This window comes from Scyliorhinus torazame, chromosome 14 (genome assembly GCF_047496885.1).
Source record: "Scyliorhinus torazame isolate Kashiwa2021f chromosome 14, sScyTor2.1, whole genome shotgun sequence".
Lineage (NCBI taxonomy): Eukaryota > Metazoa > Chordata > Chondrichthyes > Carcharhiniformes > Scyliorhinidae > Scyliorhinus > Scyliorhinus torazame.
In genome coordinates, this window is record NC_092720.1 from 156,970,683 (window position 1) to 156,984,406 (window position 13,724).

Genomic DNA, 13,724 nt, shown 5'->3' on the forward strand with positions numbered 1-13,724 from the left:
AACCTTCTTATCCCCAAAATATCATGGCCTGAACTCCACAATTGACAAAGTAAGCCCCTCCGTGTAAGACCGGGTGGTACCATCAGAACCAAATGAAGGCATTTGGCAGCCAAAGTAATGACGTACACCACGTACTTATTGATGCTTGTGAAACTTTGCCTCAGCCACCAGCAGACAATTAATGGGAATTTGTGGCAGCATTTTGAGAAATGCGAAACCAATATCCAATTGCGACCTGAGGATCTACACTGGATTAAAGAACAGTTGGAGAGAACCCACCAAACATTCACTGAAGTTATCCAAAACGCCAAAGAAGCTGAGCGGTGTATCTGGGGTCGGATTCACCATTTCTGAGACTAGGGGCTCCCCGACTCCAAAATCATGTTCGGCGACGGGGTGGAGAATCGCTGATGATACCCAATCGGGGGCACGGCCGCTTTCGCGATGCTCTGCTCCCTGAAAAGCGGCATATTCTAGGAGTATGCTGCATGCCTTATCCACGGCCGCACGCCATTCCTGAGCCCTGACCCGCGATGCTCCATCCCCGACCCTCGGGCAGTTCGCTGGGGGAGGGGGGTGGCTTAAATTGGGACTGGGGACACTGCGGGGGTGGGGGGGGGGGGGGACTATTTTCGAAAGGGTCTGCCGGCTGCATCCGCCATGAAGCACGGCGCGGCCGCTGCAGACCGACGTCGTGCACATGCTCTGCCACGGACCCGGCAATGCTCCAGGCCATATCAGCAGCTAGAGCTGGGAGCTTTACGCTGCCTCCCTGCCACAACCCCCGAATCGGTGGTCATTTTGCTCCAATTTTCCTGGTGTAAAACACCAATGTTTTCACGCTGGCGTGTGGACTTAGTCTCCCAAATGGAGACTACAGCCAAAAGTGTTGACGCCAATGCAGAATTTGTGTACTTTCACGGAAGCAAAACTGGCACATACCCTCGGTGTTCTACTACTTTTAAGGGGCTACCACTGGTGCCACGTGGAACACAATTGATTTGATTGAGAAATGGTGCCAGATTCGCCGGTTCCGCAATGACACTCAGGCTGACAAGCTGAAGCCGCACATACACACTGCACTCCCCACAGACACCATCCCAGCCAAAAAGATGGCAGCGAGGCGAGCAGCCCCGAGGTTTACCTATGCTGAGCTTTAGACCCTCTTGGACATGGTGGAGGAGGGGTGAATGACTCTGTACCTCGACTGGCGAAGGAGGTTGCCAGCCCCCATGCCGGGGTGCAGGTGGCACAGGCCGTCAGCACAGTGGGCAACACCGTCCATACCGGCCAACAGAGCGGAAAACACTGCACGACCTTCTCAGGGCGGCCAGGGTTATTAGGCAGCACTGTGCCCCTGGAAGTAACCCACATCATCCGAACCCCAGAAGGCGGCTGAGCCCCACCCTGCATCACAGGCCGGCACGGATACCGGTCGCCATAACCGGGTGCCCTGGCCACTGAAGCCATCAGCTACCCAGACCCTGGACTACATCCGTCGGACTGTCTGTTTGCCACTCCCCTCCCAGAAACTGCTGGGAGCAGAGATGACAGGAGGAGGACTGCCGGATCTGTGGGGGCACTCATTGTGCAGAACAGAGGCCCTGAATGTAGTCAGCAGGCCGGAAGGAAGTCGTCAGGGTGGAGTTTGGCGGCGGGTGAGCAAGTGAGACCCCACTGAGTTACGGTTCCCCGTGATATGTGTCAACCGCCCTCCAACACCAACCCATAACACCATCATCTCCACAACACCCTAACTCTACACCACCCCCATATCACTCTCACCCCCATCCAGACCACACCACCTTCACATCCACACCACCCTCACACCCACTCTCACCCACACACAATCTTCAAATGGGCCCTCACCCCACACCACACCCATGAACCCTCGGCCCACAGTTTAATCATGCATCTTGTCTTGTGTCTCACTGGACCTGCTGGTAAGGCGGAGGGTCACACAGGCATTCCCCGCCGCCAGCCAGTGCCATAGCCAGACCCACCCATGTGATAAGCATTGACGGGGAGAGTAGGTGACACCAGCCCTCCCCCCCGAGACTCAGGAGACCAGAGGGCTCGAGTCGGAGAATGACACGGATTTGCCATCACAGCTGTTTCCAACACCCACCACCATCCTCGAGACACTCACCTCGGTTGGTCACTTTCGTGAAAAGGCGCCTGGGACAATCTCTGGCACTCACCACACAGAACTGGTACAGCAGATGGAGGTACGCACATCCAAGGGGCGGACGGTCGGAGGGCACGCCGACCGCAGGGCCCAGCTGCCGTCTCGACAGGTTTTGGTCTGCTGGAAGGAACAGCCCTATGAATAGTCACAGGGATACAGTCACAGAGCCAGGGATTGCATCAGGGGTTGTCAGCGAGGCTCCAGTCCCTGCAAGTGCAGTTGGAGGAGTTCAACCGGCTGAAGCAGCAAGAGGTGGTGCCGATAATGCGTGCCACCCAGGCTAACACTGCAGGGCTGGAATCGCGGAATTGAGGGTAACGGGTTTGGCTATGGATCACCATGTCCTAGGCCTGAGGCATTCTGTGCAGGAGATGGCCGGGGCAAAGGATAGGATTGCTCTCTCACAGGCAACCATGTGCCACAGCCACCTGGACATTGGAACGGCGCTTCTGAGCATAGCTCTGTTACACCAGACCATGGCTGGAAACGGCCGCCGCATTGACCAGGCGCTGGCCGACGTGGTGCAGACAGAGAGCGACGTCGCCCAGTCCCAGATGGAGATGGTGCAGTCACTGGCTGATCAGGAACAAATCAAAAGTTGGTGGCACAGTAACTGGATGATGTAGCGCAGTTCCAAATGGAAATCATCCACTCATTGTGCTCCATTGCCGCGAGTGTGCATACCCCAGTCAAGAGCAGAGAGGGTCTCCAGGACTGGCAGCGCCAGGTAGCGGGGAAACTCAGGGGATAGCTCAACATACCCCCGTACCATGGAGTAGCCCGGCGGACATCGGGCACCCTGAGGGAGGGGAAAGTCTTTGGGCCCATGCCAGTGTCTCCGCAGGAGAAGTGCCAGATTTCTCCAGCACCTGGGACACCCCCTTCCTGTTGCTGACGCATCTGGTGGGCAGAACGGGGCAGACAAATGGCACGTGGGACAGCTACGTGTCCCCAGAACTATTTGGGCCAATCCAGGCTCGGTCGCTTCTGAAGATGGCCGCCAACGGGGACCGAGATGGCAGGGCAGGAATCGCAGCAGAAGGCCGGCACTCCTGCTGTAACATCTGTGGAACGACATAGATGTACCGTTCGGGCACTGGAGGCCAGAAAGTTAGACAGCAGTTATGTTTGCACAGTTTAGCTATAGAGGCTACGGCATAAATTTGTAAATATTTGTTTTCAGTAAACATCTGTTACCACTGTTAAGGCTGCCTCGGTGCTCTGTCTGATGGGTGCAGGGGTGGACTGCTGTGGGCTGGCCAGAGAAAGGTTTTGGGGGGACGAATAGGCAAAAATTGTGGATAGGCTGGGCTCTCCACCCTCCCTACGAACTGTGCCCACCACCACCATCCCAGGGATCCGATGGTACTCTGTGATGGAATGGCCTGCTTGCATGCAGGGGTCACGCAGCTGGACCATAGGATCATAAGACATAGGAGCAGAATTAGGTCACTCGGTTCATCGAGTCTGCCTCGCCATTCAATCATGGCTGATACTTTGCTCATCCCCATCCTCCTGTCTTCTCCCCATAATGCCTGATCCCCTTATTAATCAACAACCTATCTATCTCTGTCTTAAAGAAGCTCAGTGATTTGGCCTCCACAGCCTTCTGCGGCAAAGAGTTCCACAGATTCACCACCCTCTGGCTGAAGAAATTCCTCCTCATAACTGTTTTAAAGGACTGTCCCTGTAGTCTGAGATTGTGTCCTCTGGTTCTAGTTTTTCCTACAAGTGGAAACATCCTCTCCACGTCCACTTTATCCAGGCCGCGCAGTATCCTGTAAGTTTCACTAAGAGCCCCCCTCAACCTTCTAAACTCCAACGAGTACAGACCCAGAGTCCTCAATCGTTCCTCTTACGACAAGCTGTTCATTCCAGGGATCATTCTTGTGAAGCTCCTCTGGACCCTTTCCAAGGCCAACACATCCTACCTTAGATACAGGGCCCAAAACTGCTCACAATACTCCAAATGGGGTCAGACCAGATCTTTCTACAGCCTCAGAAGTACCACCCCTGGTCTTGTATTCTAGCCCTCTTGAAAAAAATGTTAACATTTTCCTTGAAAAAAATGCTAACATTCCTAACTGCCGACTGAACCTGCACGTTTACCTGAAGAGAACTGTGAACAAGGGCTTTAAGTCCCTTTGTGCTTCTGATTTCCAAAGCATTTCCAATTTAGAAAATAGTCTATGGCTAAATTCCACCTTCCAAAGTGCATGACCTCGCACTTTCCCATATTGTATTTCATCCGCCACTTCATACCCACTCTCCGAGGCTGTCCAAATTCCTCTGCAGCCCCCTGGCTACCTCCTTACTGCCTGTCCCTCTACAGATCTTTATATCATCTGCAAACCTAGCAACAGTGCCTTTAATTTCTTCATCCAGATCATTAATGTATATTGTTAAAAGTTGTGGTTCCAGCACAGACGTTAGCATACATTGTGGAGCACCATCACTTATCGCAGTAAGGGCTGTCATCATACTCGATCTTATGGACCAGTCCCGGTGTTACTGCCAACTCTGTATGGATAGAGTTGTAGGTTGGTGGTGATCGGTTGGGGGGGGGGGGAGGTGGAGAGGGGGGTGAGAGTGAGAGACTGTTGGTTGTGATGCGGTGTCTGTGGCCCTAGCTAGCGCCCCCCCCCCCCAATTCCACAGCTCTCCAATTTTTGAACTTGGAGGCGATCAGAGCACCCCATGCACAATGGTCTTGGCGCACACATCGTGCAGCCTCCGTGTCTGCCTGGGTCCCATCTCCTGCCCAACCTCTCCCTCCCCCACATCCTTCTCATCAGACGAGACCTGGCGTTCATCCTCCTCCTCCAGCACGTTACCCCGCTGCTCCACGATGTTGTGGAGGACGCAGCAGGCCACAACGTTGCTGGCAACTCTACCAGTCTTATAGTGGAAGGCTCCTCCAGACCAATTCAGGCATTTGAACCGCTCGATCGCACTCTTGGTTGCTGTACGGGCGTCTTTGTAGCGGTCTCCCCTCTGTGTCGGTCTGCGGCCTCTGGATAACTGGCATCAGCCACGACTGCACACGATAACGCTTGTCTCTCAGAAGCCAAACCCCGCAGCCGGGGGTCATCTCGAACATATCAGGACTTGCCGAGTGTGGCAGCATGAAGGCGTAATGCACACTGCCGGGTATCAGGTGCAAAGGTCAATGAAGCATAGCTGATGGTCACATATCAGCTGCATGTTCATCGATTGGTACCCTTTTCGGTTGGTGCAGCGTGGCCTGCCACATCCAGGTGACCGTAGGGGGAACTGCATCCTCTCGATTATCCCTGCACCCGGTGTATCCCGAAATTGACTGAGAAACTCCGTCGCTTCGGCAGCCTGTTGGGCTTAGTCCACATTGAAACGGATATATTGAGCCGCCTGGGCATACAGGGCCTCCGTGATGGCACTGAAACCCCTGTGCACCGAGCTCTGTGAGATTACAAACAGTTCACCACTCTGTGCCTGGAAGGAGCCCATCTCTTAAACGTTGAAGGCAACCATCATCTTGACAGTCAACGGTTGCGAGTCTCCTCCCCCATACTCCGCAGTGCCAGGTGTACCATCATCTGAAATATATGGCGCCCCGTCTCTCTGCTCAGCTGCAGTCTTCGACAGCATGTCCTGCCTGGCAGGTCCTTTAATGACAGGCGCTGCCGGTACATATGAGGCCTCATGCAATGCCTCCTTGACACCTCCTCCTCGGCCTTGGGCGGTTAGCTCACCATCTTCGGCGGCTGCCATCTGTCTCTCCACGGCACGCTCCACTGCTGCAGCTGCATCCTCCTCGAGCAGCTCCAGTTCATCCTCCAATGCTGCCGCCGACTAGCAAGAAGGCCACCACTGCTGGTTGAATTCCAATATCCATTTTCTACAGTGGGTAAAAGGCCGCCATGTTGCCATGGTGTGTACCCGCATGCCCAACCAGATCCACTGGGCTACATGGTGGCCCCGGTTGGCACGTCGGCTCTGCCTCCGCATGAACCCCCACATCCCTGCACCCCTGATCCAATTTGTGGCCGGCACTGTGGGAGTCTCCGGCCCTGGCGCCCATTCATTCAGCCAGGGGTGCTGTGGCTGGCAGTGCCCTCGCCAGCGGTGTTGTCCTGCATGTGCCCCCGGCGTGTGGCAGCAGGGTTTGTGAGGGGTGTGTTGCAGAGGGTAGGATGCAGGGGTAGGGTGTTAGGGGTGTGGGGGCGCCCGTACAGCCATTGTCACGCAGAACGAGGGACCAAAGAGGGTGGGCAGTAGGTGAACCGCAAGACGGCCGCGCAAATGGCGGTCCATGACTACCCTGCCCCATCCCATGGGGGTGTCACTACAGCAGCCTGGACTGTTCCCCCCATTACAACCCTCCCACGGCCCTGGTGGGCCCCCTACAACCTAACCAGTACAGCCAGTTCTGGCCCGGCAGACCACATTCGTCACTCCCTGTGTCCTACCTCCCCTCTCTCTTTCAGGAGCCACAACGTGATTTCACGATTTTTAAAAGCACAAGTCGATCGCACCACCCAGAGCACAGCACATCGGAGGAACAGAATTGCAACGGCCTCAGAGAATACGGGGTCGGCACGCTAAAAATCTGCAAATGGTGTTTACGCCATGGACATTCCGCTACGCTTTGACGCCGCTGTCGAGGTGAAAGAGAATAGTGGGACTGGATTTTCCCCCCCCCCCCCTACGCTGAAATCGCCGGTCGATCCGTTTTGGTGCACGAAATCAGGAGCAGCACCTGGCCAATTCTCTGCCCACAAAAAGCGGCGTACTCCATCCGAGTATCCACCGCCTCAGGCCATTGCCTGAGGACCGCCGACCCTGATACTCCGTCCCCGACAGGCCGAATTCCCGGTGTCGTGGGTGTCGTGCCGTCCCACCGTCCATGATCCTCATGTGGCGACTGCGGACTCAGCCCAGAACCGCCACAGTTGGGGGCGGGCTTCATTCGGGGACGGGGGCAATGTGGGCACGCAGTCCGGGGCACGTGAGCGGCCGATGCGCGGCACCATTTCCTTGGTCCAGGTCTCCGTGCTGAGTCCACCATGGAGCATGGCACGGCCGCTGAAGGCCACCGCCGTGCCCATGCGTGGACTCTGTCACGGAAGTGCGGGGGGCCATATGGGCAGCTAGAGCTGCGAGCTCTACGCTAGCTGCCTGCTAGCCCTCAGGAAACTGGGGAATCTGTGGCGTTTTGACTCCAGTTTTCCTGGAGGAAATGATCCACTGGTTTTCCCGATGGCATGGGGACTTAGTCCCAAAAACGGAGCACCAGCCCATGATTTGGCATCACATCAGCGCCTGCCGTGATTTTGGCATCAGAATCGATTCTCTGCCCAATCGTATTTCGCATTTTCGGCATCGGCCAACGGATAATCCCGACCAAAGACTTTTAAAGGAAAGAGTTGGTTGGATGATATTTGGAACTGGGGCACAAATGTACAGATTCGTCCTTGGATAATGAATAGTTCTCCTGTTACTATTATTGCAATGGTTTTCATATTAGTATATCAGACGCATACTTTGATGATGGTTAAATGTTGGAGAATTAAGATGGAAAAGAAATTGGAAATGAAATTATTTGTGTGGAAACGAGAAAGAATGTTAAATACGGGCGATGACTTAAACAAATATGCCAAACCAGATTTGGATGCATGAGGTCGCTATGGGAATACATGTGATGTACACGGTAATTGACTATGAACTATGTCAGTTTAGAGAGAATTGTTTGAGGACTTATCCCAAAAGTTGCCTAACCAATGCTCAGCATACATCTGAGTGAAAATTGTCAAGTTTATGAGAAATGAATTGTTAAAATACAAGATACATAACTTGGACAGAAGTATGGTACATGAACGTGGCTTAAGAAAAACTGGACATATTATTGCTATCCAAAATACGATCGTTTAAAAGATCAAAGCGGGAAAATGTAGCAATGAGACACTGTTTGTGCTAAAATGACTTATTACTGGCATTATGTGAAGGTTTTAGTCAACGTGAAATGAGACCTGTTAGGCGGGATTCTCCACTTCTGAGACTGAGGGCTGGATTCTCCAGTCACCAACACCACAAACGCGTTCGGCGACAGGCTGGAGAATCGGGTGCGGCGTCGCATCCGCAAGGCTCCACCCCCTCCAAAGTGGCGTACACGAGGAGTACACCGCACCACGGGCGAGATTCTCCACTCCTGCGCCGAAGTGCCCACGCCGTCGTGAACACCGTCGAGGTTCACGACGGCGTGAAACGGCTGCTATCCCGACCGATTCAGGGCCCAATAATGGGCTAGGAGCGGGGCCGTGTCATCTACACGCGCCACGCCATGTCGCCGCGTAAAAGCAGCGCCGCATACATGACGCGGCCGGCGCCGTATAACTGCCGTCACCCGCGCACGCGCGGTTGCCGTCATCCCCAAGTCTGCCCCGCATGAAGATGGTGGACAGATCTTGCGGAGCCACGGAAGGAAGGAGGTCCTCCTTCAGAGAGGATGGCCCGATGATCGGTGTCACCGATCGTGGCCCACCCCACATTTGAGGTACCCCACGGTGCAGGATCCCCCCCTCCCCCCCCCACCCCCCCAGCGTTCCTGCGCTGTTCCCAACGGCAGCGACCAGGTGTGGACGGCGCCGGGGGGAACCTGCCGTTATGGCCTGGCCGCTCGGCCCACCCGGGCCTGAGAATAGCAGGAGTGCCGGAGAATCGCCATTTTGGGTGTCTCGGGCGATTATCCGGCTTGCGGCCCGCGAAACTCGACCGGGCCGTTCCCGCCGCTTGGGAGAATCGCGGGAGGGCGTCGGACCGGCGTCGCAGGAAATTTTGGCGGTCCAGGCGATTCTCCCAACCGGCGCGGGAGTGGAGAATCACGCCCCACGTATTCACGGCCTCAGGCCATTACCTGAGACCCGCCCCCCGATGCTCCGCCCCCAACCGGCGGAGTTCCCGATGCCGTGGGTCTCTCATGGTCTCACCCAGCGGGAACTCAGCGTGGCAGCTGCAGACTCAGTCGGCGGAGGGCCGATCCGCGGGCAGTGGAGCACATATTCGGTGCTCGGGGAACTGTGGTGGTGCGTCCGGGGCGCGCGAGCCAGCCGAAGGGGGGACTACTTCCTTCGCCGGGTCCAGGAACGCCATCCGCCATGAAGTACGGCATGGCCGCTGCAGGTCGCTGCCGTGCGCATGCGTGGCAATGGACACGGCAATGCTCCAGGCGGTATCGGCAGCTCGAGCGGGGTGCTCTGTGCTGCCTTCCTGCTAGCCCCAGCAAAACGGGGAATAGGTGGTCGTTGTGGGCTCTTTTTCCCCGCCGTTCCCATGCCGTGGGGACATGGGGCTGGATTCTCCATTTGCGGATGCCTAAATCGTGAAACGCGATTGGGCAGCCAATAGCTTCCGACTCAAAATCGTGGTAGACGACGGTTTGATGCCAAATTGAGATACTCCGGCACCCCCAAAATGGCATAAATGATGTGCTAGCCATGCGGGCTGAAAGTGCAGTAGACATGTCATTGGTGGGCCTGACGTCCAATGCTTCGGGGCCTGTGTGATTCAGTGCCTCAGATGAGCCGATTTCCCGATGGATGGGTAACGTGCTCTCAGAAATCGTGAACTTGCTGTCCTGGCTGCTGAGCGAGAGAGTGGCGGAAGCAAATGGCGTGGAATGACTGCGGGATGCCGGCCCGGACACCAGCCGGGCTGGCTGCGGCACGGGGCCCTCTGCCAGGGTCGGGGGAGGGGAGGGAAAGGGGAGAGCGGGTACAGGCCGAGCAGCAGGGGTGCCTCCCCCACGGGTGTGGGGCAGTGCCCAGGCACCGACCGCAAACCTGCTGAACATCCACTGACCGACTATCCACCCCAGCCCCTGGTTCTACACAGTGGCACCAGCCATATTGTGTGCGCAATCCCCCGCACCCCCTCACCTGCCACAGCACCCCCACTCGGCACCCAACACCCCGCCAAACAGGCAGCCACCCACCGGGAAACCACCCAGGGCCACACCCACGGCAGTCCCCAATGAGCGCAATGCCAGCCAACGGTGCCCCTGGCAGCAGGAACGGGCGCCAGGACCGGGGACAGTGGCGTATAACAGGCCGGGATGAGTGGTGCGAAGGGGGGGGGTCAGGATGAGGGGGGTGAAGGGTGAGGATGAGGGGTGTGGGCATCCAAAATGGCTGCCCGCACAGATCGATGGGAAAGTGGCCAATAAAGAGACACAGAAATGATGCAGCTTGCAAATATACAAGGGCTGCCCCCCGGACCTTGCAGAAACGAACACAGAGAAAAGGCCGTTGAATGGACATCCAGGAACAATGGGCACTAGTTAGAAAGTAACAATATGTGGCAGACGTAGTGGCATTGATTTCCTTATTTGGGAGGGCCTACGTGCTACGGATACATGGCCATGGCTGGCTGTGACCCGCCCCGCTATCGAGGTATACACCACCAATTTGTTTAGATCGATCAGGATGATCGAGTCCTGATCGATCCATTGACATCTACCTAGGACCGCCCAAAAGGGCGTAATACCTGCACGAATCTGGACCATCCACGCCATCCAGAGAGGGACCAGAGCCGTGGACACAGGCGACCAGCAACAGACATCCAGCACTGCCAGCCGACGGATTCCAGATGAGGCCATATCTGCTCTGCATATGCCAGTCACCTGGACGTGAAGTTAGGGTCGTTCTAGTGTGTTAGTTTAGACTGCAACTTGTATGTGTGTTTTACTAATACCGTATTGAACAACTTGTGGTAATTTGTGCACCGTATACGGGTTACAGACACACACTGTGGTTTAAAAGGCACAGCAGTGCTCCGGGGTGCGTGGGGTGGTGGCGGTGAGGGAAGTGGGGTGAGGGGTGTGGGTCGAGAGGATTATGGGTGTCCACACGTGTCATGGGAGGCACAATTTACACGGTCTCACTGGCTCTCCCGCCACCGACCTCCGAACCGGTGACCTCCCTTTCCTCCAGGTCGTCTAACACGTCCAGTGCCCTCTGCATGGGCACGGTGAGGGCCGCAGGTCTGATGGTTCCTCTTCCGGTCATCTCCCACTCCTGGCGGTTGTGCATGCTCTTCTCCTGGGGGTGGGGGGGGGGGGGGGGGGAGGGCGGGGTTATAAAGTTACGTGTGTCTGGGGAGGGGGAGGGGTTTGGGTATCAGCGGCATGTTGCAGCCGACTTATCCTGGCGGCCCTGAGAAAGTTATACAGTCTCTCACAGCACTGCAGGCCAGTCCGGGCGACATTGCCCATGGAGCGACCACGTCTGCCACCAGCGCCCAGGCACAGTAAACGGCAGCGCCTGATGGCCTTCCTCCCGGGCCAGGGTACAGGGTCATCCGCCTCTCCTCCACGGTGTCCAGGAGCGTGTCCAGCTCATCATCCCTGAACCGTGGCGATGCTCTCCTCCTAGCCATCCTGTTGAGAGGGACAATGTGTGTGTGGGGGGAAGGATCATTTAAGTGCGACTGCAATGTGCGGCAATCATGGACCCGGCGAATCTGGCATCGTTTTTCTTGGAACCGATTGCATTCCATGTGATGATGGTGCTAGCCCATTTAGAGTTACTGAATCGGTGCACCTGATGTGACATATTTGCTGTTGTTACACACCAGTTTCCACAGCGGCGTCAGCACTTAGTCTCAGAAACAGAGAATCCAGCCCATAGTCTCCAAATCGGAGAATCCAGTCTAAATGTTGATGCCAACTCAGAATTTGTGGAGTTTCACGACAAAAAAAATCTAGCACCACACCTGGACCAATTTTGCTTTGTTAAGGGGCTAGCACCGGCGCCAGCTGCCACCGTTCAGCGTGCCTAGGCGCAGTTAGCAGAGGCAATCAGCACCACCAGAGTCACAGGCCGGACCGGACAGCAGTGCTGAAAGAAACTGCACAACCTCGTCAGAGCGACCAGGGTGAGAGGCAGCGATGTGCCCTTGGCAGTAACGCGCATCCCACAACCGTAACCCTACCCCCAATCCCGAGGACGGGCAACCCCCACCCTGCCCCCACATTCCGACACCCATACCAGCTGCCATGACTGGGTTACCTGCCCTCTGCGGCCACCAGCTAACCACCCCCTGTACTGTATGCGTCAGACTATCGAACACTGTCGTCTACTGTTCTCGCCCTGCACCCCAGGAGAATGCCGTGCAAATCGCCCGGAAAGGAAGATGACAAAGGAAGAGCGCCGGACCTGCGGCCCCTCCCTATGGCTGAGCAGAGGATCTTGGATGCAGTCATTGGCCCAGAGGAAAGGGAAGTTGCCGAGGTGGAGCTCAGCCATGGGTGAGGAATTGAGACCCTGCAGACACAGTGAAGTGGCCCAGTCCCAGAGGGAGATGACACCGTCACTGGCAGATATGACAGAAATGCAGAAGGTGGTGGCAGAGTTGCATTGATGTGGCGCAGTGCGAGACGAAGATGGAGCACTCCCTGTGCTCCAGGGCTGTGGGCATGTGAACCCTAGCCGAGACGAGTGTGGGCCTCCAGGATTGGCTGCGCCAGTTGGTGGGGGTGTTTCAGCAAATAGCTCCATTCGCACGACCATTCCATGGAGTAGCCCTGGGCCCATCGGGCACACCCAGGGATGAGGAAGTGATGGGGTCCATGCCGGTGACTCACGCAAGGGAGGTGTGAGAACACTACAGCACCTCGACCTCCCCCCTTCATTCCCCTGGTGTATCTGATGGGCAGCAGGCAGAACTGAGTATCACCACGCAAATCCGGACACCAGAAAACCAGTTGGACCAATCCAGGCCCGTTCGCTCCTTAAGACACCCGCTAACGGGGACCCAGGTCTCAGAGCAGGAATTACAGCAGGCCTCCTCCGCTCGTGGTGTACCATGTGGGGAACCACCTAGGCGCAGCGTTAGAGCCCCGAGGCTGGAAATTTAGACACTCGTTAAGTTGGCACGGGTGCTGGGCACAGGTTAGTTATAGGGGCGAGGTCACAATTCTGTAAATACTTGTAACATTACCCACCTGTTACCACCGTTACAACCTGCCTCGGTTCTCTGTCCAATGGGTGTGAGGAGTGGTCTGGTCTGGTCTGCCTGTTGGGTGAGGAATGGGTGGTCCCTGTTTGTGGCCCGTGCTCCCGATCCTCCCCCCCCTTCAGCGACCTTTCCAACCACCGCCACCCGAGGGTATTCGATGGGACCGTGCTTGAGTGGCCAGGTCGCATGCACGAATCACGCAGAGCACCAGGGCACATTGCGGAGCGAGTTGTTATCATCCTCCATCCCATCGACCAGACCCGCTGTTACTGCCAACCCAGGTCCTCCACCCGGTCGTGCAGCAGATATGTATAATGGAGGGAGTTTCAGGCATGGAGAGGGGGTGGCCGGGGCCGGGCTGAAGGGGTGTCGTGGTGGGATGCTATGCCTATGTCCCTGGCCAGTCCATCCCCCTCTACCGTCCCATCCAATCGATGAGCCTGGAGGTGTTCACAGCATTCCATGTGCGTTGGTCCTGGCACTCACCTTGTCCGGCCTCCGGTGGCTGCCTCCCCAATCTCCTGCCCATCTTCGCCCTTCCTCG